The sequence below is a fragment of the Centruroides sculpturatus genome, unplaced genomic scaffold, assembly GCF_000671375.1.
Source record: "Centruroides sculpturatus isolate CEXI.00-Female unplaced genomic scaffold, Cexi_2.0 scaffold3149, whole genome shotgun sequence".
Lineage (NCBI taxonomy): Eukaryota > Metazoa > Arthropoda > Arachnida > Scorpiones > Buthidae > Centruroides > Centruroides sculpturatus.
The window spans coordinates 1-11543 of record NW_019387240.1 but is presented as its reverse complement, the minus strand read 5'-3'; the positions used below and the strand labels follow the sequence as shown (position 1 = coordinate 11543).

The window sequence follows — 11543 nt, the reverse complement described above, 5'->3', positions numbered from 1 at the left end:
AAAATGTAAATGCATTATGCAATATCCTGTAATTTAACATTAAACAAGTAGTATTTTGACCTTCCTCTAAATTTTTCAAAAATGGAGAGAATTTTCCTGGAAGAGAGAAAGGTCAACATGGAATTCACAAGTGTTTTCCCATCTTTTGTTACTATTTTTAATTGTGTTGAATGTTTTCCACTTAGTAATTTTCAAAGGAAATGATTCAGAGATGATAAAAATTTACGTTGAAGGATGTGATGAAACTAAAAACATCCTAAATTTATTAAAATGTATTGGCAAATATATATGTTTTGGAATAATAAAACATACAAAAGTTAATATATTATATTATATACAGAATTCCTTTGTATAAAAATACAAACTATAAAAAATTGCATTTTTAGCATAAAATATTAAGTTTTTAATTATTTTATGTAAATTTATTAAATTTTTTTATTAACAGCATATGTTTTGATTAATAGCAATATTATAGCTATACTTATTATATATAAAGTATGTTATAATTAATGTATTTTAAACTACTATATATAATGTATTTTTTTTCCTTGGAAAATTGCCAAGGATATATGCTATTTCTCTTTAATTTCCTGGGAATTTATATTGAAATTTTATTGTATCTATTTAGGTTTCTTTAGAAAATAAGCAAGCAGATGTAACAGTTGATAGCAGTGTCATTACCAGTGCTGAATTGATTAGTGCTATTGAAGATATGGGTTTTATAGCAAGATTGTCAAACAATTCTTCCAATATTAGAAAAGTAACCATTCAGGTGGAAGGTATGACGTGTAATTCTTGTGTTAAAAACATTGAAGGAAATATATCTCAGATGGAAGGTGTTGAAAGAATACAAGTTTCTCTCGCAGAAAAATTAGCAACTGTTGTATTTGATTCGACGCTGACAAGTCCCGAAATGCTATGCTCAAAAATTGATGAGATGGGTTTCGTTAGTAGTCTTCCGATACAGAAAGAACTTCCGTACAACCAAGTAGTTACAATTATTATATATATAGAAGGTATGACGTGTCATTCTTGTGTTCGCAATATCGAAGAAAACGTAAAAACTAAAGCGGGTGTTCTGAACGTTAACGTGTCGCTCGAGAAAAAACTCGCCGCAATTGAATATAATCCTTCTGTCATTAATCCTGAAGAACTGAGGACCACAATAGATGATATGGGTTTTGAAGCTTCATTATCAAAACCAAATTTACAAGCAGTAAATAGTAATGCCATTCTGGCAATAGAAGGAATGACCTGCATGTCTTGTGTAAAAAATATAGAAAGTAATATATCAGTTATTCCGGGTGTTATTAATATTGAAGTATCTCTTGCTGAACGTAAGGGACATCTTCAGTACCAATCATCTGTGATATCTGCAGTGCAAGTTGCTGATAAAATAGAAGATATGGGATTTAAATGTCATGTTATAAATGATAGTGCTCAAATTAATGGTGTTCTTCCTAATCAAGTTTTAAAGTTAAAAAGTAAAAATCATTCTCCGTCAAAAGATAAAGTAGATTTAGGAATTTTGGTTGCAAGTAAGTATATTTTTAAAACTTTTTAATGTAAAATTAAAATCATATCATTAATTAATCATTTATTTGGTTATAATAGTAAGTAAGTATAATCATTATGCAAGTCTGAAAAATGTAGATAAGAAGCCTGCACACTGTCAAAATTATCTACAGCAGAATTATTACATCAGAACTGAATTAGATTAAATTATCTGTAAATGGGATGCAGTATTATAGCTAAAATGTACTCATACAGACATTAAAGAAATATTTGAGAACCTGGATCTATTAATGTGTATGATATACTTCATTTTTAGGTTAGACTTACTTATCAAATGTAATGAAATTATATAATAAAACACCTTTAATTTTATTTAAAAATATATTAAAATGTATTTTATTAAAGCAAATGTAAACCTGCAATTACAATTAAAATTGCTTTAAGCTTCTTTAAAATTTACGATGTTATGGGAAGTTACCGGTGGAAATTCTTTTTAAAACTGTTTGCTTTTCTTTTATGTACCACACTAAAGTGGCTAAGTTTTATAAAATATGTGATGTACTATGTTTTATTGACAAAGTAATCTTCCACAATTCACCTAAGATAATGTTGAATTTTTGTTAAACAAGTTTTAGTTAATCAGGACTCTATTCTATACCTATTTACCCGAATATAAGACACCATCAAATCTAAGTAAGGCACACCTTAATTTCTACATACTTGCTCATGGACTTTTATTTTTTTTGAAAAAAATAGAAGTTGAAACAAAGTTATGCCAACAGAATCAGTTCTGTTCACTTTGAATTTGTTCAGTTATTTATTACACCAGTGTTTTTCAACCTTCTTGAATACACGACCCCTTTATAAGTTAAAAAATTCCAGCTACCCCCAGGGCCATATTAAAACTATATCGGTGGTTTTAAAAAGTACATACTGTATTTAATTTTCTTTCTTTAAATATCAATTGAAAAACCAATTGTACTGTAAAATAAGCAGGCACAGCCTTCTAACTGAAATTTTAGATTTTTTTATTGTAGTGTAGGACTTACAAACACTTGTCTTTTTCTTTTTCACCCGCATCCCCCGTATAAGGCTTTGCGACCCCCTGAGGGTCACGACCCACAGGTTGAAAAACACTGTATTACACAATAAAATAAGTTGTGTATCACTGTTTTCTGTAGTGTCAATGCCAGAAACATCCATGTCACTTTTCAGGCTAGGCTCTTCTGAATTATCATTGGATTTGGTGCTCACATCTTGCTACATGCAATCATCCTCTGTGCCATTTCTTCATGCAACATTTCTTGAATAAGTACTGTACAAGTATTTTTGGAATTTTCATTGAAGTGGCATTACAATAACAGACTAGCAAGATCAAGCTAAGTTGATCTCTTAAACATTTATTGTTACAAATATTGGTTTAATAAAATAATCAAAATGACACAATAAAATTAGTACAGAGATATAAAATGTATGGCACTAGACTTTGCTAATTATGCAGTATTACATCAAATCTAAGATGCCATTGAATCACCGTATTTTCAGAGATACTAAAACCTGAAAAAAGGTGTCTTACATTTGAGTAAATACAGTATATAAATTTGTTTTTCTTATGCAGCTACAGCACATAGTGGCATCACTAAGGGAGTGTGAAAGTGGGCACGTGCCCCTATGGCTATGAAATGAGCCTGTAGAATTTTTTTATAATTAATGTTGAATCAGGTACCAACTATGAGTGTTGCCTCAGGCACCAAAACTGTTTGGCACAGCCCTGGCAGCACATTAACCTCTCCAGTTTTTCTCATTGGAAGTTGGTATCTCATAATCCAAATTATTTTCATTTTTGCTAAGTTAATTTTTTTGTTTTCCTATCTCATTCTGCCCTGTTAGTACTAAGGAGACTTTTTTTAAGACCCGCCATAGTGGCAACAGAGTAGTGAGAGAGGGGTACCCAATACATCCAGAATGAATCACCCATTAAAAATTCCTGGGGTTGCTTGCCTGGATTTGATTCCTGGTCCCCAAAGCAGTATGCTAATGCCTTAATGTATGGCTGTTGATGTGAAAAGACTGCTTTAAAAAGTTTACTTGCTCAAAGATAATGGTAACTATGTATAGTTATAATTAAGTTCATTTTAACTTGCATATTTTAAGACTTGTTAATTCTGATAGCATTAAATGACTGATAACAATATCCGAGATTTTAATAAGCAAATTCTGCCGTGTGGGTGTATTTATATTTATATACATATAAAATAGTGTGTGTAAACTAACAGAAATAATTTATATCCAAAAAATTATAGAATTACTTAAGAATCAATTATAAGTGAAGAAAGTACGTAAAAAAAAACTTTTAAAATGATTTTTGAACAATGATCGTATGTAAAAATTAATTCCGTTTTTCCAGTTTTGTAATCCAGTTTTTCTGGATCCTCGTAACATCTATTGTATTCTCATTCTAAATTATAGCTTTTTTGATATTTTATTTATTTAGTTTACTTATGAAGTGAAAGATGTATTTAAATGTAATCAGACAGTTTAAAAAATTAATCTATACTTTATCAGGCTGCATGAAAGGTCACATATAGCTCAAAGGTCATAGGTTCTTCACGTATGATTTAGAATTAATATGGATAAAAGATAAATATAATATCAGGAACTTACGTACCATGTGCATTTAATTTACATCACACTTGAATGGTCTCTTAAAATGTATCTATTATATGCTGTTCCAGTTTATAACAAATATATTAAAAAGGTATTATTTAGTTCAAGGTAGTTCTTTATTCACAAATATATTACAAAAGTTATAATATTACCTTAATTACGGTTATTTTCAGAAGATAATTGTAGTGTTTATCACATAAGTGATATTCCAAGAATCATTTAAAAGTTAAAGAAACTCAAAATAAAAATATATATTTTCTCATTGTATAATTGAATATGTTCTCAAATTCATCAAACATTTTGTTTGGATTGGCACTGATAAATATTCAGTCTTTTAAAAATAAAAATGTCTTTATGTATTTCCTCTTTCAACAAATTTATAAAATACATACTGTAAAAAATAGTAAAACTGGTAATATAAAATTTATCAAATTCTTTTACAGTGGAACCCCGTTTATCTGGCTCAAAGAGGACCAGGTCTGATTTGGATGACCAGAAATCTGGAAAGTTGTTAATAATATAAATAACACAGTTTATAGACATTTTATTTTATATTTTTAGTTTCTTCTCCAATGTAACAACCACTTTCTTTCTTTCCTTTAGATGCCATTTTCACAGTGTTTACTGTATTTCACACATGTTTAATGATGAGTGAAACTTGGCTAAACAATAGAGACTTTAGATTGTTGAGTGAATAATAACTCGTGCAGTAATAAACAATAAACTTGTTAACTAACACATTGACTGCCATGAGAAGCACAGCATTTTTATTCAACAGGAAAGTAGCAGTTTTTTGAAAATCTTAAAAAGATTAGAAAAGGTTCAATGAGATATTAAGTAAATTCAAAGAACACTCCCTCAGAATTCATAACAATGAACATCAAATGCTGATTCACAGGAAACAAGTCTATTCTTGTTACACTCAGACAAGAATTTAGTTAGGAGTTATTCGATTTTTTGCATTTATAGGTTTTTTTGTATGCCTGTCTTTCTGAGATAGGGATTGTGTTTTATAATCTAGATAAATAGGGTTCCACTGTACTTTATATAAAGAAAATGTATAGAAGTAAAAAGAAATAAAGAAAATGAAAAGATATGTAAAAAAATAACCAGTGCAAAAATATTACTAGTTGATAAGTATTGATGAGAATTATAAAATAAAACAATTCAAATATACAGTATCAAAATGGAGGGCATATATAGATTAAACACAGTGAACTCTAGCATAATGTCAGTCTGTTTCTATTAAAAGCTAATAAGACGCTCAACAGAAAATAAGTTTTAGTTGATAATAAATATATTGCAATCACATTATTGTATCTTAAAATTAGAGTAGAGTCCTTAAAATTTGACTTTTGGTAACTCGACATTCCATAAAACTTGTCATGTCATTAAAAAAAAAACTTATGTGTAATCGAATTTTTACCTTTATAACTTAACACTAGCATCAAATAAATTAGTGTTCTTCACTGACAACACTTGATAATAGCATAAATTCTATATGTTAACAAAGAATACAACCCTTCTTTTTTCCAAGGTAACACTGCAAAACACACAATGCAAATGTACCCACTCCAAACTAGCCACTGATTGGGCAATATTTTTGTTTCTTGGGCTGCAATTTGAAAAAATTGTAAACCTGTAAATTTTCATTGCTGTCCATCCCTAAATCTTGAGAATGGACATAGATAGATGTAAGTAGAGACCAGATACAGAAAGTTTAGGGGCAGGAGGCCACGATTAACTATATACAAACTTCCAGTTCGGACCGGAAATCATGTTATTTCAATTCAAAAATTTTCCCTAATTGGAGTTAGATACATGACTGGCATGACACTATTGCTAACAGGAAAAGTATGATGTACAGGGGCTTGCTAACAGGAAAAGTATTATGTACAGTACATACAAGCGCACAAGACATTACTAATTTGAGGTGGAGAGCATATAATTGAAATTAAATAAATTAAAAATATGATTAAAAATTGCAGCCCGACATTGTGATAATGCCACAATAATGTGAGACTAATCAGGGGTAGGATGTTTACGAGGATGTCCCTCTCCTACCACTTATTCGACTCAAGACCTTGAGGTCCGGTCTCGCTTGTCTAAAGGATGGGAAAAAAGGGTTAGGAGAAAGGATCGTTAGATTCTTTCACCTGTCAGGATCTGACACCAATCTATCAATTTATCGCGGATAGATACGCGGATGGATGGGGAATTATCACGAGCGATCTCGTCGAGGACTTCGGGTTCAGTATGGAGTGGAAAATGTCGGAAGAAACGCACACCAATCCAAGTTCGTTAACAAAATACTCGTTTATTCTGGTTATTCCGTACATTTATACATACTTAATTATTTACGGAGTCGAAGGTACAGATCCCTTGCCTCGGGAATTTCAATCCGTATAGTTCATTTGTCGCGACCCTAACCGCGAGTTTGGAATATTCGAGAGAGAGCTTACATATCATCGCGAGTAGCATAAATACCTCGAGTTGTAGAAGTTGAAGGGTTCAGGACGATCTCGGAGTCCGAATCCTGGGCTCGTAACTATAGTTCGAGTTCAAGTCGTAATCAAAGTCTTTAGAAGACGGTGGCGACGAGAGGCAGGCGATTCACGGGCACACTCACAGTTCAGGAAAACTTGTCCCCCGTCGGTGGTTTCACAGTTTCTTTTATATGGGGGGATATCTTCTCGAGATCTCTCCCTGTACGTCATAGGTGATGATCTTCTTTGACCAATGGTGGGTGAAGTGACTAAATATGACACAACAGTTAACTCATCTTCTACAGGGAAGTATTGTGGTGGGAAAGGAGTTTTTATGAGCGATTTTTATGAGAAAATTTGTCGGTTGTTTTTTCCTTTTTGAGTTAACCCTAACTTTAAAAAAATCGTTTTGGTTTGAAATGAATAGAAATTATTCGATTCTCAGCCTTTTTAAATCCTGGGCCTCACAATAAATAATTGCTCATTTTAATTAAAATTTAACTACAAATAGAAATAGTTATTATTGGAACATATGAATTTGCACATATAATTAATATCTTTGCAAAAATTTCACTATTTAAACTAGATTCATTGCATGCCATAAAACTTGTCATTTTCAGTAACTTTTTACCTTTTCGGTTTACGTTAAGTTGAGTTTGCAGGACTCTCCTATATTTTCCTTTATGTTTTGAATTATTTTTGTAATCGATTGTGACATAATACTATGCACTACCAATTTAAATACTTATTTTCTGTTAGATTTACTGGTTTGTAGAATGGCATCATAATCACAGTTCACAGCATTTAACTTATGCGCATTGATTGTTTGCATTTTGAACAAATCATTGGATTAATTGTCTAGTGTTGTAACCAGATTTGTTGAAATGAAACGAGTACTGATTCAATGTAATCATAATTAAAAAATTTTGTAAAAGTGTACTGTTACATCATTACTCCAATCTTATTAAACATCTAAGTTATTATACTCTTATATTTACATATCAGATGTATAAATATAATAAACATCTTATAGTCCTATGAATATATAATAATCATAGCGTCAAATTGCTTTATAATAATCATTTAATTAGCCAAATTCTAGCCTGAGCTTTCAGGCGATTGTTGGTTATTTCAGATGTATAAATTATTTATTATGAAATTATGTTAAAGACAGTGAAAATGTCTCATTCATTCTTGCAAAATAAAATAAACTAATTTGACCTTTGAATTCTCAACGATAATATTTAACAATATTAATGAACTGCGACTCTAAACCAACGAATTGCTTCGGTTTAATTGGAATGGCCTCTCAATTTAGTAGTTTTCTTGCAAATTAGTTTGCATTAAAAATAAAATTAACATTATTTATTACTGAATAGGCTTCCTACTTATATAATCACAGAATGCATCTTTCAATTGGAACAGTTCATCTTAATTTGCTTATTTTAGGAATGTAATCTATGCTTAAATCACAACTGCCTATATTTTATTATATATTTTATTTTTCTACACAAAATATGTAATAAAATTAGTCATTTTTAATTAATGTTTCTTAAAAAAAAAAATTATTATTTGCAGAGTAGAGTAAAAAAATATACAAAATAATTGGCATAAGTTACATTACACAACACATACAAACTCTTACACCACATTAAGTTCCTTCTGCACCTACACACTTCTGCCAGAGTCTATACTACTTGTCAAAGCAATCCTACAAGTCTATTTTTGTGGTATCTTTGATGGCTCTTGTTGCTAATCTTTATTTTGCTGCTTTTTGGAATCTGCATCCTTTTAACTCCTCTTTCATTTTAGAGAACAGATAAGTCTATGGAGCAAAATCGAGGGAGTAAGGAGATTGGAAAAACATCGTTATGTTCTCTTTTGTCTGATATTTGCCGATTGGACATGACCAGGAGAAGCCAAGATGGAAGCTGCAGTAACTATGGCCCTTAAATAGACATTTAANATTTTAGAGAACAGATAAGTCTATGGAGCAAAATCGAGGGAGTAAGGAGATTGGAAAAACATCGTTATGTTCTCTTTTGTCTGATATTTGCCGATTGGACATGACCAGGAGAAGCCAAGATGGAAGCTGCAGTAACTATGGCCCTTAAATAGACATTTAAAAAAATAACTCACAGTAATGATTTGACAAATGGTACAGATGCTAGATCTCAATAAGCAGCACAGTTTACACTATACAGAATAATACATATGTAATATAAATGTATTGGTTTGTTTGGAAAGTTCATAGCGATTTTTAAAAGAAATAAAAGAAACTGTTTTAAAACTAAAAATATATTTTTATTCCATTACATATGTGCCATTGTTTTTAATGACGTGTTGCCATCTGTGGGGGAGCTTCATGATACCCCCTTTCTAGAACTTTCCAGTTTTTCCCATGAAAAACTTATCCATGTGGTTTTTGCAAGCTTCCAAGGTCAAAGTTTTTATCATGAAGGGAATTTTGCAGAGAACGGAACAAATGGTAGTCTAATGAGACAAGGTTGGGTGAGTATGGGGGGTGAGGTAAAACATCCCAGCCTAGTTCCAATAATTTTTGGCGTGTTTGTAAAGATGTGTGCAGTCTGGCATTATCTTGGTGAAACACAATGCCTTTTCTATTGGCCAGTTCCGGACGTTTTACTTAATTGCCATGTTCAGTTTATCCAATTGGGAACAATACTTATCAGAATCAATTGATTGATTCTGTGGAAGTAGCTCATAGTACATGATTCCTTTCCAATCCCACCAGACTGTGAGCATGACATTCTTTGGATGAAGACTGGCCTTTGGAGTTTTTAATGGTGGTTCATTTTTCTTACACCATGATCGTTTTCAGCTGATGATGTTATAAACGATCCACTTTTCATCACCTGTCGCTAAATGCTTCAGAAAAGGGTCATTTTCATTTTGTCTTTCAAGAGAATAACAAATGGAGATGCAATCCAGTAAGTTCTTTTCTGTTAAGTCACAAGGTATCCAAATGTCGTTACGATTCACATATCCGAGCTTCTTTAGATGTTGAAATACAGTACTGTTTGATGACTTCATTATGTCTGCAATTTCTCGAGTTGTATAATGAGGGTTTTCATCCAATAATGCTTTGATCTGGTCCTCTTCAATAACGGGAGATCTTCCTGAGTGGGGAGCATCTTCAAGGCTGAAATTACCCGCTTTAAATTTTCCAAACTACTTTTGAACAGTTGATTCTGCTACAGCACTCCCACCACAAACATCACATCTTTTTTGCTGTTTGTACAGCATTTTTTCCTTTATGATAAAAAAAAAAAGAAACAAGTTTCGATAAGACACATTGTTTGCATCCACTTTTGCAATGAGACAAATTAAACAATATTTGAATAATCTTAACGGTTTTTTTGTAACACATCTCAAGGTCATTTATTGTAATATTCATTGGTTTGTATATTTCTAATCATTTTCACGTCGATCAGTGTCTCAAATGTTGGCTATCAAAAATCGCTATGAACTTTCCAAACAACCCAATAATAATAGTTATATTAAAAGTTTGGTATATTTTTGACTCTACCATGTATAAAGCCTTGTTACTTTTATATTGAAAATTTGAAGTAGCTTTATGATAGGATAAGATATATTTTAATTAAGTATTGTCAAGATTGAAACCATAATTGCTTAAAATATTTGGATCTAAATTCAAAATTTAATACAATTAATTAATAAGAAGAAATATTTAATAAGTTTTTGTAAGATAGCTTTATATTTTTGTGTAAACATTTTTCAGCATGATAACAGTTGAATGATTATGCCGAAGAATTGCTATTGGCGTAAGTTACACCAAACATTTGGTGTAACAGTTACACCAAACATTTGGTGTAACTGTTTCAACAGAATATGTGTAGAAATGAGAGTAATTTTGCATATACAGTATATTTTTATTAATAAGTCATTGTATTAGTAAAATTAATCAGTCATTTCTTACACAAATTATTCATCTTAAAGCACTGTTTTCCAAATTTTGGACTATCCCCTTTCAGTGCTATTTCTTATATTTACATATATAAACATCAGTAAGCATGATGTATTAATAATAAATCAAACAGTTGCTGTAATTAATCAGGTTAATTAAGTGCTATTATTAACGACTAACTATTGAGTTTATTTCTTATATTGCAATTGTTTCATTTATTTCTTATATTTTTTGTTTGTTTTGAAATGAATATTTGTGCTTGTCTTTCAACAACTATACTGCCCTTACCTTCCAGTATTTCTCAAGTCTTCTACCACCTTCAAGAATGTGGTAACACCTTCTTTGGAAATCACTGTTTTAAAGCAGTATAGTTCAGATTTATCTTAAAGACTACAGTTTATAGTGGATAACTATTCAGCTAATCATAGTCTTTATCTAACATATGTAATTTGTGTAAAAATAATTTCGATAGTTTCTTCTTTCAGTTTGAATTATAAATATTATTTTTGTTATTTTGTTTAATAAAGATTTTTAATGATTTACACAATTGATGATTGATTATTATTTTTCAGGAGATTCTCATAAATCAAAATCTATAAATATACCTGCAATTAGCGGAAGCGATGATCTTGAAAAGTGTTACCTCAGAGTGACGGGTATGACGTGCGCTTCGTGCGTCGCCGCTATCGAAAGACACTTAATGAAAGTTGAAGGTTTGTTGAAATGTAAATATTTCAGTAATTAAGATAAACAATAATCAATGATTATTATATATATAGTTTTAATTAAACAGACAAACATCTTAAAAAGTAAATATTTTAATTAGATAAGTATAGATTGGAAAAACATCGTATGTTCTCTTTTGTCTGATATTTGCCGATTGGACATGACCAGGAGAAGCCAAGATGGAAGCTGCAGTAACTATG

General features: G+C 30.9%; 1 pseudogene; it reads left to right on the top strand.

Annotated features, from left to right (window-relative positions):
- The first annotated feature begins 609 nt into the window (after positions 1 to 609).
- On the top strand, positions 610 to 11330 carry LOC111616297 (annotated as a pseudogene).
- The last annotated feature ends 213 nt before the right edge of the window (positions 11331 to 11543 follow it).